The following is a 9,430-nucleotide window of genomic DNA, read 5'->3' as shown; positions in this document are numbered from 1 at the left end:
GGACCATGGCAGGATTTAAGGAAGAATATAATCTCTTTGGGAAAGTGATTGATGGGGCAATGTGCCTGGTGAACATTTCTGCAACTGATATCTCTGGAAAGTCTTCTTTTAATATGAAAATCCACTACAAACAGGAAGGTGAAAAGAGAAAAGTGTCTTTCCCCTCTACAAAGAGAATCGAGCTATTTCTAACAATAAATAAGTTTTGAATTAATAAATCAAAGGATGTGTTCATACGTAACATGAAGCAAAGCTCCTAATACCTGATTATTATCCTGAAGAAACATATTTATTCTGCTTTGTCAAGCCAATAGGCAACATATCACTTTTCTTTGTATTCTACCTCAGTTTCACTGGGAAAATTGCCATAAAAGCTTCCACTTCTGTGAAACACTCTATTGCAGCAGGGCTAAGCAGGATCACTTTCAGGTGTGATCTGCTGAAGAGGCCTGCCTCCCATCCAGGCTTTCTCTGCCAAACTCCTCTCCAGCCCTGAAATGTCAACATGCTGTATGTGTTTTTAAATGACTTCTTTTGTCCCTAAATTTTGCTTTGTGGGTCAAGAGATGTGAGTAACCAAAACTATCTCACAGTGCTGTTAAGCAAATTCCTGGTTCCCTTTCTTCTCTCCTATTAAATAAAGGGAATTGTGTACAGCAGCTGACCTGGCAGAGCCATGGGCTGAAGTGCTGCAGCCAAATAAAAGCAGTGACAAGTAAAATGAACAGGCTCTCTAGTCCTCAATAGTGTTCTGCTACGTCATGTGTTTGGTTTGGGCTCAGGAGACTGGCTTTTCCCAGTTACCTGTCCTCCTGCAGCACCTGGATGCAACAAGACAATATGATTGGGAAGGCATAACATTTCTTAGTAGAATAATGTCTGTCACAGGTTATTGTTTCATCTCTTGGCCCTTTGTGAACAAATTTGCTAAGGGCTGGATAGAACAACACCTTCACCTTTGTGAAGACACTTAGCTTTCCTGAAAGTACAAGAGGCTTTGAATTGCAATGTAAAAGTTTTACTTTGCAGTTTAGAGAAGCTACTCTTTAGAGATCTGGTCTGAGCAAATAGATTTTTCCATCTGGAACAGTTTTCTGTAATTATTACCAATAAAAACAAAGCCACACTCCCACCATCTCATTTCTTAGCAATCAGAAGAACAGCACAGCCGGAATACAGAGCTGAGAAGTACTCGTAGGTACTCGTAGGTAGGTGTCCCTGCTGGCGCAGCCCAACCAAAAACCAAAGGAAATATCCCAGGATGGATCTGCTGCGAAAGGCGTGCAGGGAATTCCCTTTGTGCCGTGTGAGCAGCCCCGGGGCGGTGCTGCCGGCGCTCAGTCCCGCTGCCCCGCGGCTCCCTGCTGCAGCCGGCCAGCGGGGCTCAGCCGCGCCCTGCCGGGAACGGCATCCCCGGGAGCAGCCCCAGCGGGCTGCACTCTTTCCTGCAGCCATTAGAGTGGAGCGAAAAGGGGGGGAAACACCACAAAAAGTTTGAGTTGAGGAACCTGGATTAAATGAAGCAAAGAAGGAGGGGTGGGTGGCTCTCCCCATCCACACTCCTGGGGGCACATTAACTTCAGATGCGCTAAGGCTCTCGCTGTACTCCAGAGGAATTGCTCATGTCCTTGTATTTAAGGGCCTATTTGCACAATTGGGACTGAAGTGAGTTATTTTTTTTTTCCCTCCAGAGGCTGGGTAAGAGACTTAGCTGTATCTCCAGGGTTCTAGCAACAAGCCTTAGTTTCTGTGAATTTTAACATGAGCATAAATACTTTTAGAACACTGCAGAAACACCAAAGCCTTTTATTCACAACAGTATACACACAAAGTAAATGAAACAAAAAATCCCAAACAACCAACCCTCCAACAAGTGAAACTGATATCAGAGGACAAATTAATTAGAACTTCTTAAAAGGTTAGTCCACACTTTTCCATCATACTTCGAGTGATTATTTGTGTTACAGTAATATGCAAATACTTAAACTTCTTAGCCCTAAAAATCTCATGGCTTTTTTGTTTGTCTATTTTTTGCTTTTTTAGTAAAAAGGTGTCATTACTATCTAGTATCTAAAAATGTCAGTGCAAAAGGTTACATCAGCATCGGAATATTTTTCACAGGACAAATTAAAACTGAAAATAAATTTAACTGTGCATCATGTTTAAAAATGGATGTAGGCACTCAGGAAGATGTGGGTAATATTATTAAAGTAAGAATTATGACTCTTGCAATTTATTTATTTTCTTGATACTGGCCTGTAACATAAGTTAACTTTCCCACTTTAATGTAACAGAAAAATAAACAGGTCAGCTGTAGGTGGGTAGGTAAGCTTGAGTCCCAGCTCCATGAGAAAATTCATCTTCTCCAATTCTACATACGAATAGTCCCAATGCCTGTGACAGTGATTTTAAGAACCAAAATGATGGTATAGTCAGCTCCACATAAAGACAGGGTAAAACCCACAAGAAAAGCAGCAAAAAGGGAAGATGTAATAAATGTTATTTAACTTTTCAAAAACATTATTAAACTTACAAAACAAAACAACCAAAGAAAACAAAACAAATACAAACTAAAAAAATACACACCAAAATGGCTGGCATATTGCATATTTATTTACCTTCTGGAACTTAAGGGATTCCCAGTCTGAAGTTTTTTCTCACAGAAATGAACTCCAGGCTAGAAAAAGAGACTTATTTGTGAAGGAAAGGCAGGATGCTAATGGAAGCAACTAATTCCAGTAGCCAGATCCCTAAAGAAGGTGGTTAAAAGAATAAGTCGCAAACTCTGGCAGTTCTGCAGGGGAAAGGCAGTGGATATGTGATGCTTCTGGGTTAAATTCTCTGATTTTAAAGCTGCCATATCTCACTGAAACAGTAAAGTCACAAGAGGTTAAAGTCTCTTTTTGGAGAGAATGAGTCACTGCTGAAAGTTTAGAAAACTAAAGCTGCCCATTCCCATTACTTTTCAGCATTAAAAAAAGGAATCACAACAGAAGATTTAACTTCTGGTATAACTTCTGATTTTTTAGTGCCAGGAGCTGTGTAGGGAAAGACCTTTGTCAATACACAGAATGCATCAAGGTCCTTGAATGTGCTCCACTGAGATCAGGTGAAGGTGGTAGGAGGCAATGGCAAGGGCAAGCTGCAAATTCTGCTCAATGGCTTGGCCAGTGCTTCTCAGGGAAGCCCACTGTTTCCTGTGACCAAAACCAACTCATGTAATCCATAGCAATGCCACTTAATGAATAGTGTCCTCTGAATGAGACATCAAAGTATTAAAATGATGGTATTTTTTCTACACAATATTTACTGATACATAAACTACAGTATTTTTCACAGCTGGCTCATTCTGCAAACAATTTAAAAGCACATACTAGAAAAAATAACAGCTACTGAGTATCGCAAAAGCCAGCCCAAGTCACTCTACTCTTTGCTTGGAGGGAGGTGTTGGAGTAGCATTCCTGCCCTGAACCATCTGCAGGCATTTCTATTCAGGACTTTTTGAAGGGTACCAAAGAGGTTCTAGCCCCTAGAAATGTGGGGCTTTGGGGGCTGTTTGAGGCAGAGTTGGTGTCTTTACATTTAATAGACCTCATGGTGGTTTTTTGCTTCTGTGAATGTGTACAGGTGCTTTTTTGGGATCCCCAGAGAACTACTGGCACCTCAAAGGAAGATGTCCTACTGTTTAATTACCTGCTGCATGAAGATCCACCTCCTTCTGTTTGCTTTAAATTGGACACCTGCTAGTTTCGCTTGATGCTCTCTAGTTCTTATATTAGAAAAGAAAGCAAATAATCCACCCCTACTCCTCTCTACTCATTATTCTCTCTGGTCTGACTGTTTTCTGTTGTTTATCACTTCTCCATCCTGTATAATCTCAGTTACTCAAATCCTTGTGTCCCTCTAACATCAGGGTGGCTCCATATTTTTCTTTATGTTTGTTGCTTTTCTCTGGATCTTTGCTCTTCCTGTTACACATGGGCCAGAGCAATCCTCAGGAGGCATTGCAGCCCTCCCCATTCTGTTCTTAGTGTTTCATCCTGCCATCTTCCACCAGCTTTGGGACAGTTTCTGAGTGCTGAAACAATTCTTCCATGAGTTATTGCAACTGTTAGACCTTATTTCTGAGTGGGAGCAAGATGGTTAGAAATTTCTCATTTTCAATCAGTTTACTCCTCTGTAATCCAACCTGGCCATAGTAACCACCTCCAACCTGCTCAGAAGGCACTAATACTCTACAGTTATCCTAGTTAGACCTTCAGTCTGTGAAAATTTGGCTTTAGTTATTGGAGTTTGCTGATTTTGCTGTTCTTTTGTCATAGAGTTCATAGCCCCTTTCCCTATAGCCACGGCCTAGTCTGACCCTCCTACATAAGCCGTGGTCTGTCACTACCATGTCTTGCTGAATATTTCCTTTTTCTGCACATCTATTCAGTCAAAATGCCAGTTTGAGCCAGGTGTCCCATATCCCTCATTCTCCTTTCACTGTGGCTTCATGGAAATCAGTCTCTTCTGGAAGTATCTGGAGTATCAATCATGTGAGTAGGACTTTCCTTGCTTCTCTTGTGCAGCTGCTCTGGGAACCTGTGTCCCTCCACACAAATGTGGACCTCTCCTTACTGCTGGGAATGTTTCTAGAGAAGTTTAGAAGGAGATACTTGATTTTACTGTCCTGCCTGGCACCCTATGTCTTGCTTCCTCTTCCTTGATCTTTCCTACTTCACTGGACCACAGCCATCTTCTAGACCTCAGTGATTTTTTTGGAGGGGGTAGATTGCTGACATCCGTGGTCTCTGCCAACCTAATTTGTTTTGTGATTGTGTTCTCAGTGCAAGGAAAGCCTTTTCACGGCAGGAGGTCTTGTCACCCACAAGGCTGGACTCCCTATCTCATTGCTAGCTCGGTGTCCTCTGCACGTCCAGGGATGCTGCCACAAAGGATCCTCAGAGCCCACAGCACCTGGAGAACAGCTTCCCCTCCATCTGCTGTACAGCTGGAGAGCTCCTTAACCACTCCCCCGTGCCACTCCTTGCACAACCCCCGGTGGCCCGGCACTTCTCCCACCGCTGCCGGCCGTGCATCATGTGTCTGCACAGGGACACATTGGCTACCCCAATACCTCGTATGCATGTGCATACAGCACATATATAGATAGATATGTGTGCGAGGGAGATGTACACACCTATCTGTCCCCATATACAGCCCTTTGAAACGACTACATTTCATATCTCCTCCAGCCTCCAAGTGCTCTTTTCCTTTCTCATTTATGGCTAGGGCTAGGAATGGCACATTGCAACCTCAGTGAATTTTATTTACTGTAGTTTGAATCGGGATTATCAAAATCCCGTAGAAAGCTTTGGTCTCTACAGTGACTCCATAACTAAAGGCAGTTTGTAAAATCTGTTGAAATCCAAGAGCTCTCTCTTGAAGTAAGCCAGCCGCTCGAGCCTCGCTGGGTTCAAAGGATCTGATCTGTAATTGTCCTCGTTGTGGAACTACGACATTGTACTTTTCCAAAGGCAATGACAGCTCTGGCATGCGCGTGTGCCAGACCGAAACCAAGACTCCCACCTCAGCAGGGGGGCTAGAGACGCAAGGAGCGATTCAGTCCGTGCTGGTGGAGCTGAGCGGCAGGGATTCCTCCCTGGTCTCCGTGAAAACCTGCTTTGAGCGCTGTGTTTGTGCGTCCCAGAACAGTGCTCCCTCGCTCCTCGCTCCCCGGGGCTGGCTCCAGCTCTCGCTGCAGCCCTGCGGGCCCAGCGCGTGTTGCGGGAGGCGGGGGATCAGCGGGAGCCGGTGCCGGGCGGGGGTCGGTGGCGGAGCCCCGGGCTGTGCTGTGCCCCTGCGCTGTGCTGTGCCGTGCCGTGCCCCGGCGCTCTGCCGTGCTGTGCCGAGCCGTGCTGTGTCGTGTCCCGGCGCTGTGCTGTGCCGTGCCCCGGCGCTGTGCTGTGCCGTGCCGTGCCGTGCCCCGGCGCTGTGCTGTGCCGTGCCGTGCCCCGGCGCGGCGGTGACGGGCTCAGCGCTTCCGCGCCCGCCGCCGCAGCCCTGCCCCCGCCGCCTGCGCGGCCGGCCCGGCCCGGCGGAGAGGCGGGGGGATTTCCAAGCGCCGGCGGCCTCGCCGCTTCCTCTCCTTGTTTTGCTTTCGATCTGGCCCTCTCTCCGCCCGGGCGGAGGCACTGAACTTTTAGTTTTGCTCCCGCGATTATTCAGCGCCTGTTTTCATTTCCATTTCGTGTCCCCTGGCAACGGCGGTAACCTTGAGGAATTATATAAGGGCCGCGAAAACGGGCCGGCAAGGTAATTTTGAATTATTTTCTAATTTTTTTTCCTATTTATTCTTTTCTTCGTGTTTAATTTTCATTTTATTTTTCCGCATTGCTGCCGTTTCCGTGTGCGGGGCAGCGGGGGCTCCCGGGCAGATGCGCATCTGTTTTAAAAACAAAAGGTCGGGCTGCAGCGACCGGGGCCGAGCCCGATTCCGCCGCTACATTTGAGAAGGGGCGGGGGGGAAGGGAAGACGCGGCCGCGGCGGAGATGGAGCGGACGGGGGGTCCCCGCCGCTTCCCGGGTGCGGAGGGAGCTCGGGCGCACAGACAAAGGCGGGGGCGTTGGGTCGGGAGGGCCGCGGCGCGGGCCGGGCCGGGCCGGGCCCGGGCGGTGGGGCCCCGCACTTGTTGCGGGTCTGGCGGCTGCGGTGGCTCCGATAAGGGAAGGGAAGGGAAGGGGAGGGGAGGGAGCGGCGGCGGCGCGGGCGGAGGGGCCGCGGGCCGGGGGCGGGAAGGGGCGGGGCCCGGCCCGCCTCGCGCAGGGCCCGTTACACAAGCGGCGGGGCGGGGCCGCCCCCCGGCCCTCAGCGCCGCCACCCGCCGGGCCGGGGGCGAGCCCCGGGGTCCCGCCCTCTGAGGGCACGGCAGCGGCTGTGCGGAGGGGCAGATGCGGAGGGGCCGCGGTGCGCGGGCGGGTTCCGCGGGAGCGGCGGAAGGAGGAAGTGGCGCGGCCGCTCGGTTCCCTGCGGGAACGGCCTCCCGTGCGGGCACGGCGGCGCGGCCGCCCTTGCAGGCGCTGTCCTGCCCCGCGGCAGGCAGCAGAGAGCCCAGCGCTGCACGGCTAACCCCAGAGGGAAGTTAGGAACAAGGATTTCCTTTGTGCGCAGTACGCCGGGTCAAATTCCCAGCGTCTTGCGATGGCTGGGATCGAATTTGCAAGTGCCTGAAGGGTTGGATCCCTCGGCCCAGAGGTACTTAGGTCTTTAACTCTCGTTTTGATTAGTGTGAGCTCCTAAGCAGCAGAATCTGTATCTTAACATTAATTCTTTAGACACAGAGCTGAGATAAAGGAATTCCGGAGTGCAGGACTTTCCTTCCGGTAAGTGTACGGCTGTAATTTATAGCCCATCTTACCATGCTAAGGTCTTGCTGACAGCATTTTCTTGAAGGTATGAACAGTTGTAAATGAAAACCTCCGTTTCTGGAGATGAAATACAACATGTTTAAGTTTACAGTTATTTTATTTAAGTCTTAACAATCTTTGCAGAATGCCTGTGTTAGTACCATAAAAAGAGAGTGGAGCAGCAACATTTAGATTCACCCCAACACAGAGACAGCCACACAAAAGTAGCAGAATTGATCTGTGAGGCAGATGGTATCAGTCTGAAGCACAGTCTTTCTTTGCCGCCAGCCCCTTCAGATGTATCGGTATTCTTCTTTGGCCCTGTCGGTAAAATGCTGCCAGGGAATTCCTTCATGAGTCCCTTTCTTTTTGCTGGCAAACAATGATGAAAGGTGTGAGAGCTCCAACTCCTTAGGCACAGTATCACTTCATGTGCCACTGCAGCTCTTCAGTGAGGTACAGGCACGGCAGGGTGTCAGCCTGCTGAGCCCTGTGTTGTCTCCCTGAGGCTGGGGGTCCCAGCAGGTTGGCAGATGCAGGTAGAGCAGTCAGTCACTATTACTGTTTGGCACATATATTAGCACTGCTACCCACTTACTTGCTGATGACAGAAGTGACAGATTTTAGGAGCTGTCAAGTCAGTCTCTAGAGGAGAGCTGTTCATCACAGGCCACGCTGTGTGGAAATGGGTAGCCAAGAGGTATGAGAAGCAACATGCAGGCTGTTAGGAAGGGGGGGGTTAAAGGCCCCTTTCTCCATTGAGAAAGGTCTTTAATGTATGGGACCAAGTGGAGTTAGGGGCAGTTTTAATGCACAGTTGAGAAAATTATGAAGAAAAAACGGTGCTGAGATTCAAGAGAAAATAAAAATCTTTTTTTTGAGTAAACACAGTCTACATTAGAAGAATAGGCTTTTATGTAAATGAATTTGCAGCCAGTTTATGTATGCCTTCAATGAAAACACATGCTTATATATACTGTATATATAATAATATGTATTTAAAAACCAAACAGTAGGGAAAAGCTGATGGATAAGGATTGTAAGGTTTGCCATGACACTCTCTCTCTTGAAGTAGTGCATCACCTTCATGGTGTTAAAATATCTCCATTATAGAATACTTGGAATATCAAAAACTTTGTGAATGCATAGAGACTGAGTAGCTTGTACATGCATAATGTGGGAAACTTTTTGTTAAAGAGGAAATAACTATTTGGGGAAGTAACAGAGGGTCCCATGTCTTGATGTTCTAGGCCTGTGTAGGAAGAGTAGAGAGATTAGGGCTATGTGACTGCCCAACCTAGATGTTGACAATAGCTGTCATATATTAAGGGAGCATAGTGAGACTCCAAAGTAGGAAATACGATTGTTAATGAGAGGCCTCAGTTGCCCCCGTGTAGATTTTGTCATGGCCCAACATGAAATACGCCCAGGTGCCAAAACCCCTGCTTTCTGTGTGTAGCTTGTACAGATACACTGGGGGAAACAACTCTGGACAAGGTACAGGCCAGCAAGAATTAAGTTCAGAATTTTGCATTCAAAATCCAAGCCAGTTCTGACATGACACTGGTCATAATGTCCTTAAACTCAATGTTGTTTCAGGAGCTGCAAAGGCAAGAGTTGTTGTGGCAGTGTTTACTCTTCCAAAGTAGTTCTTCATACAGGGAGGAAAGAAGTTAATCAAATGGTGAGAGGCAGCCAAAAGTGTAAAATAGTTGCAAGTAGCATGTAATTCTTCAAAGACACTAATAGTAAAGGCTCAAAGCAATTGTATGTCATCTGTCAAAAATACCAGAAAAGCTGGGCAGGCTGACAAGCAAAGCAAATCAGCTCAGTATAAGTAAAAAGACCTCTTTCAAACCTTAAGGTTTTGTCTTCAGATGGGAAAGGTGGAAAAGAACATAAAAAAATGTCAAACACAATTAGGTAAGCCAAAGAGTCATGCTGCTAAAGGCATGAGAACAATTAGAATATACTCTTTGCAGCTCATCAAACCCAGGAAGCTTGCTGATAAGTTATCCATGCGTAGAAGGAGTGCCCAAGG

At 47.3% G+C, this 9,430-nt stretch overlaps 1 protein-coding gene across 5 annotated transcripts in view; it reads left to right on the top strand.

Annotated features, from left to right (window-relative positions):
• The first annotated feature begins 1,809 nt into the window (after window positions 1-1,809).
• IRF2 (interferon regulatory factor 2) overlaps window positions 1,810-9,430 on the top strand; it is a 44,190-nt gene continuing 36,569 nt past the window's right edge. Inside the window, exon 1 of one of the 5 annotated variants that reach the window (XR_005956173.1) lies at window positions 1,810-6,297. The gene's annotated coding sequence lies outside the window, so the exon portion shown is untranslated. Of the gene's footprint in view, window positions 6,298-6,894; window positions 7,238-7,263; window positions 7,366-9,430 lie in introns of those variants that run through there. The other 4 variants (XM_041479744.1, XM_041479749.1, XM_041479746.1 and 1 more) reach the window with 4 other exon arrangements.

Source organism: Pyrgilauda ruficollis, unplaced genomic scaffold (assembly GCF_017590135.1).
Source record: "Pyrgilauda ruficollis isolate IOZ18807 unplaced genomic scaffold, ASM1759013v1 scaffold5, whole genome shotgun sequence".
Classification (NCBI taxonomy): Eukaryota; Metazoa; Chordata; class Aves; order Passeriformes; family Passeridae; genus Pyrgilauda; species Pyrgilauda ruficollis.
The sequence above is the reverse complement of the archived record's forward strand: the minus strand, read 5'-3'. Positions and strand labels throughout refer to the sequence as shown.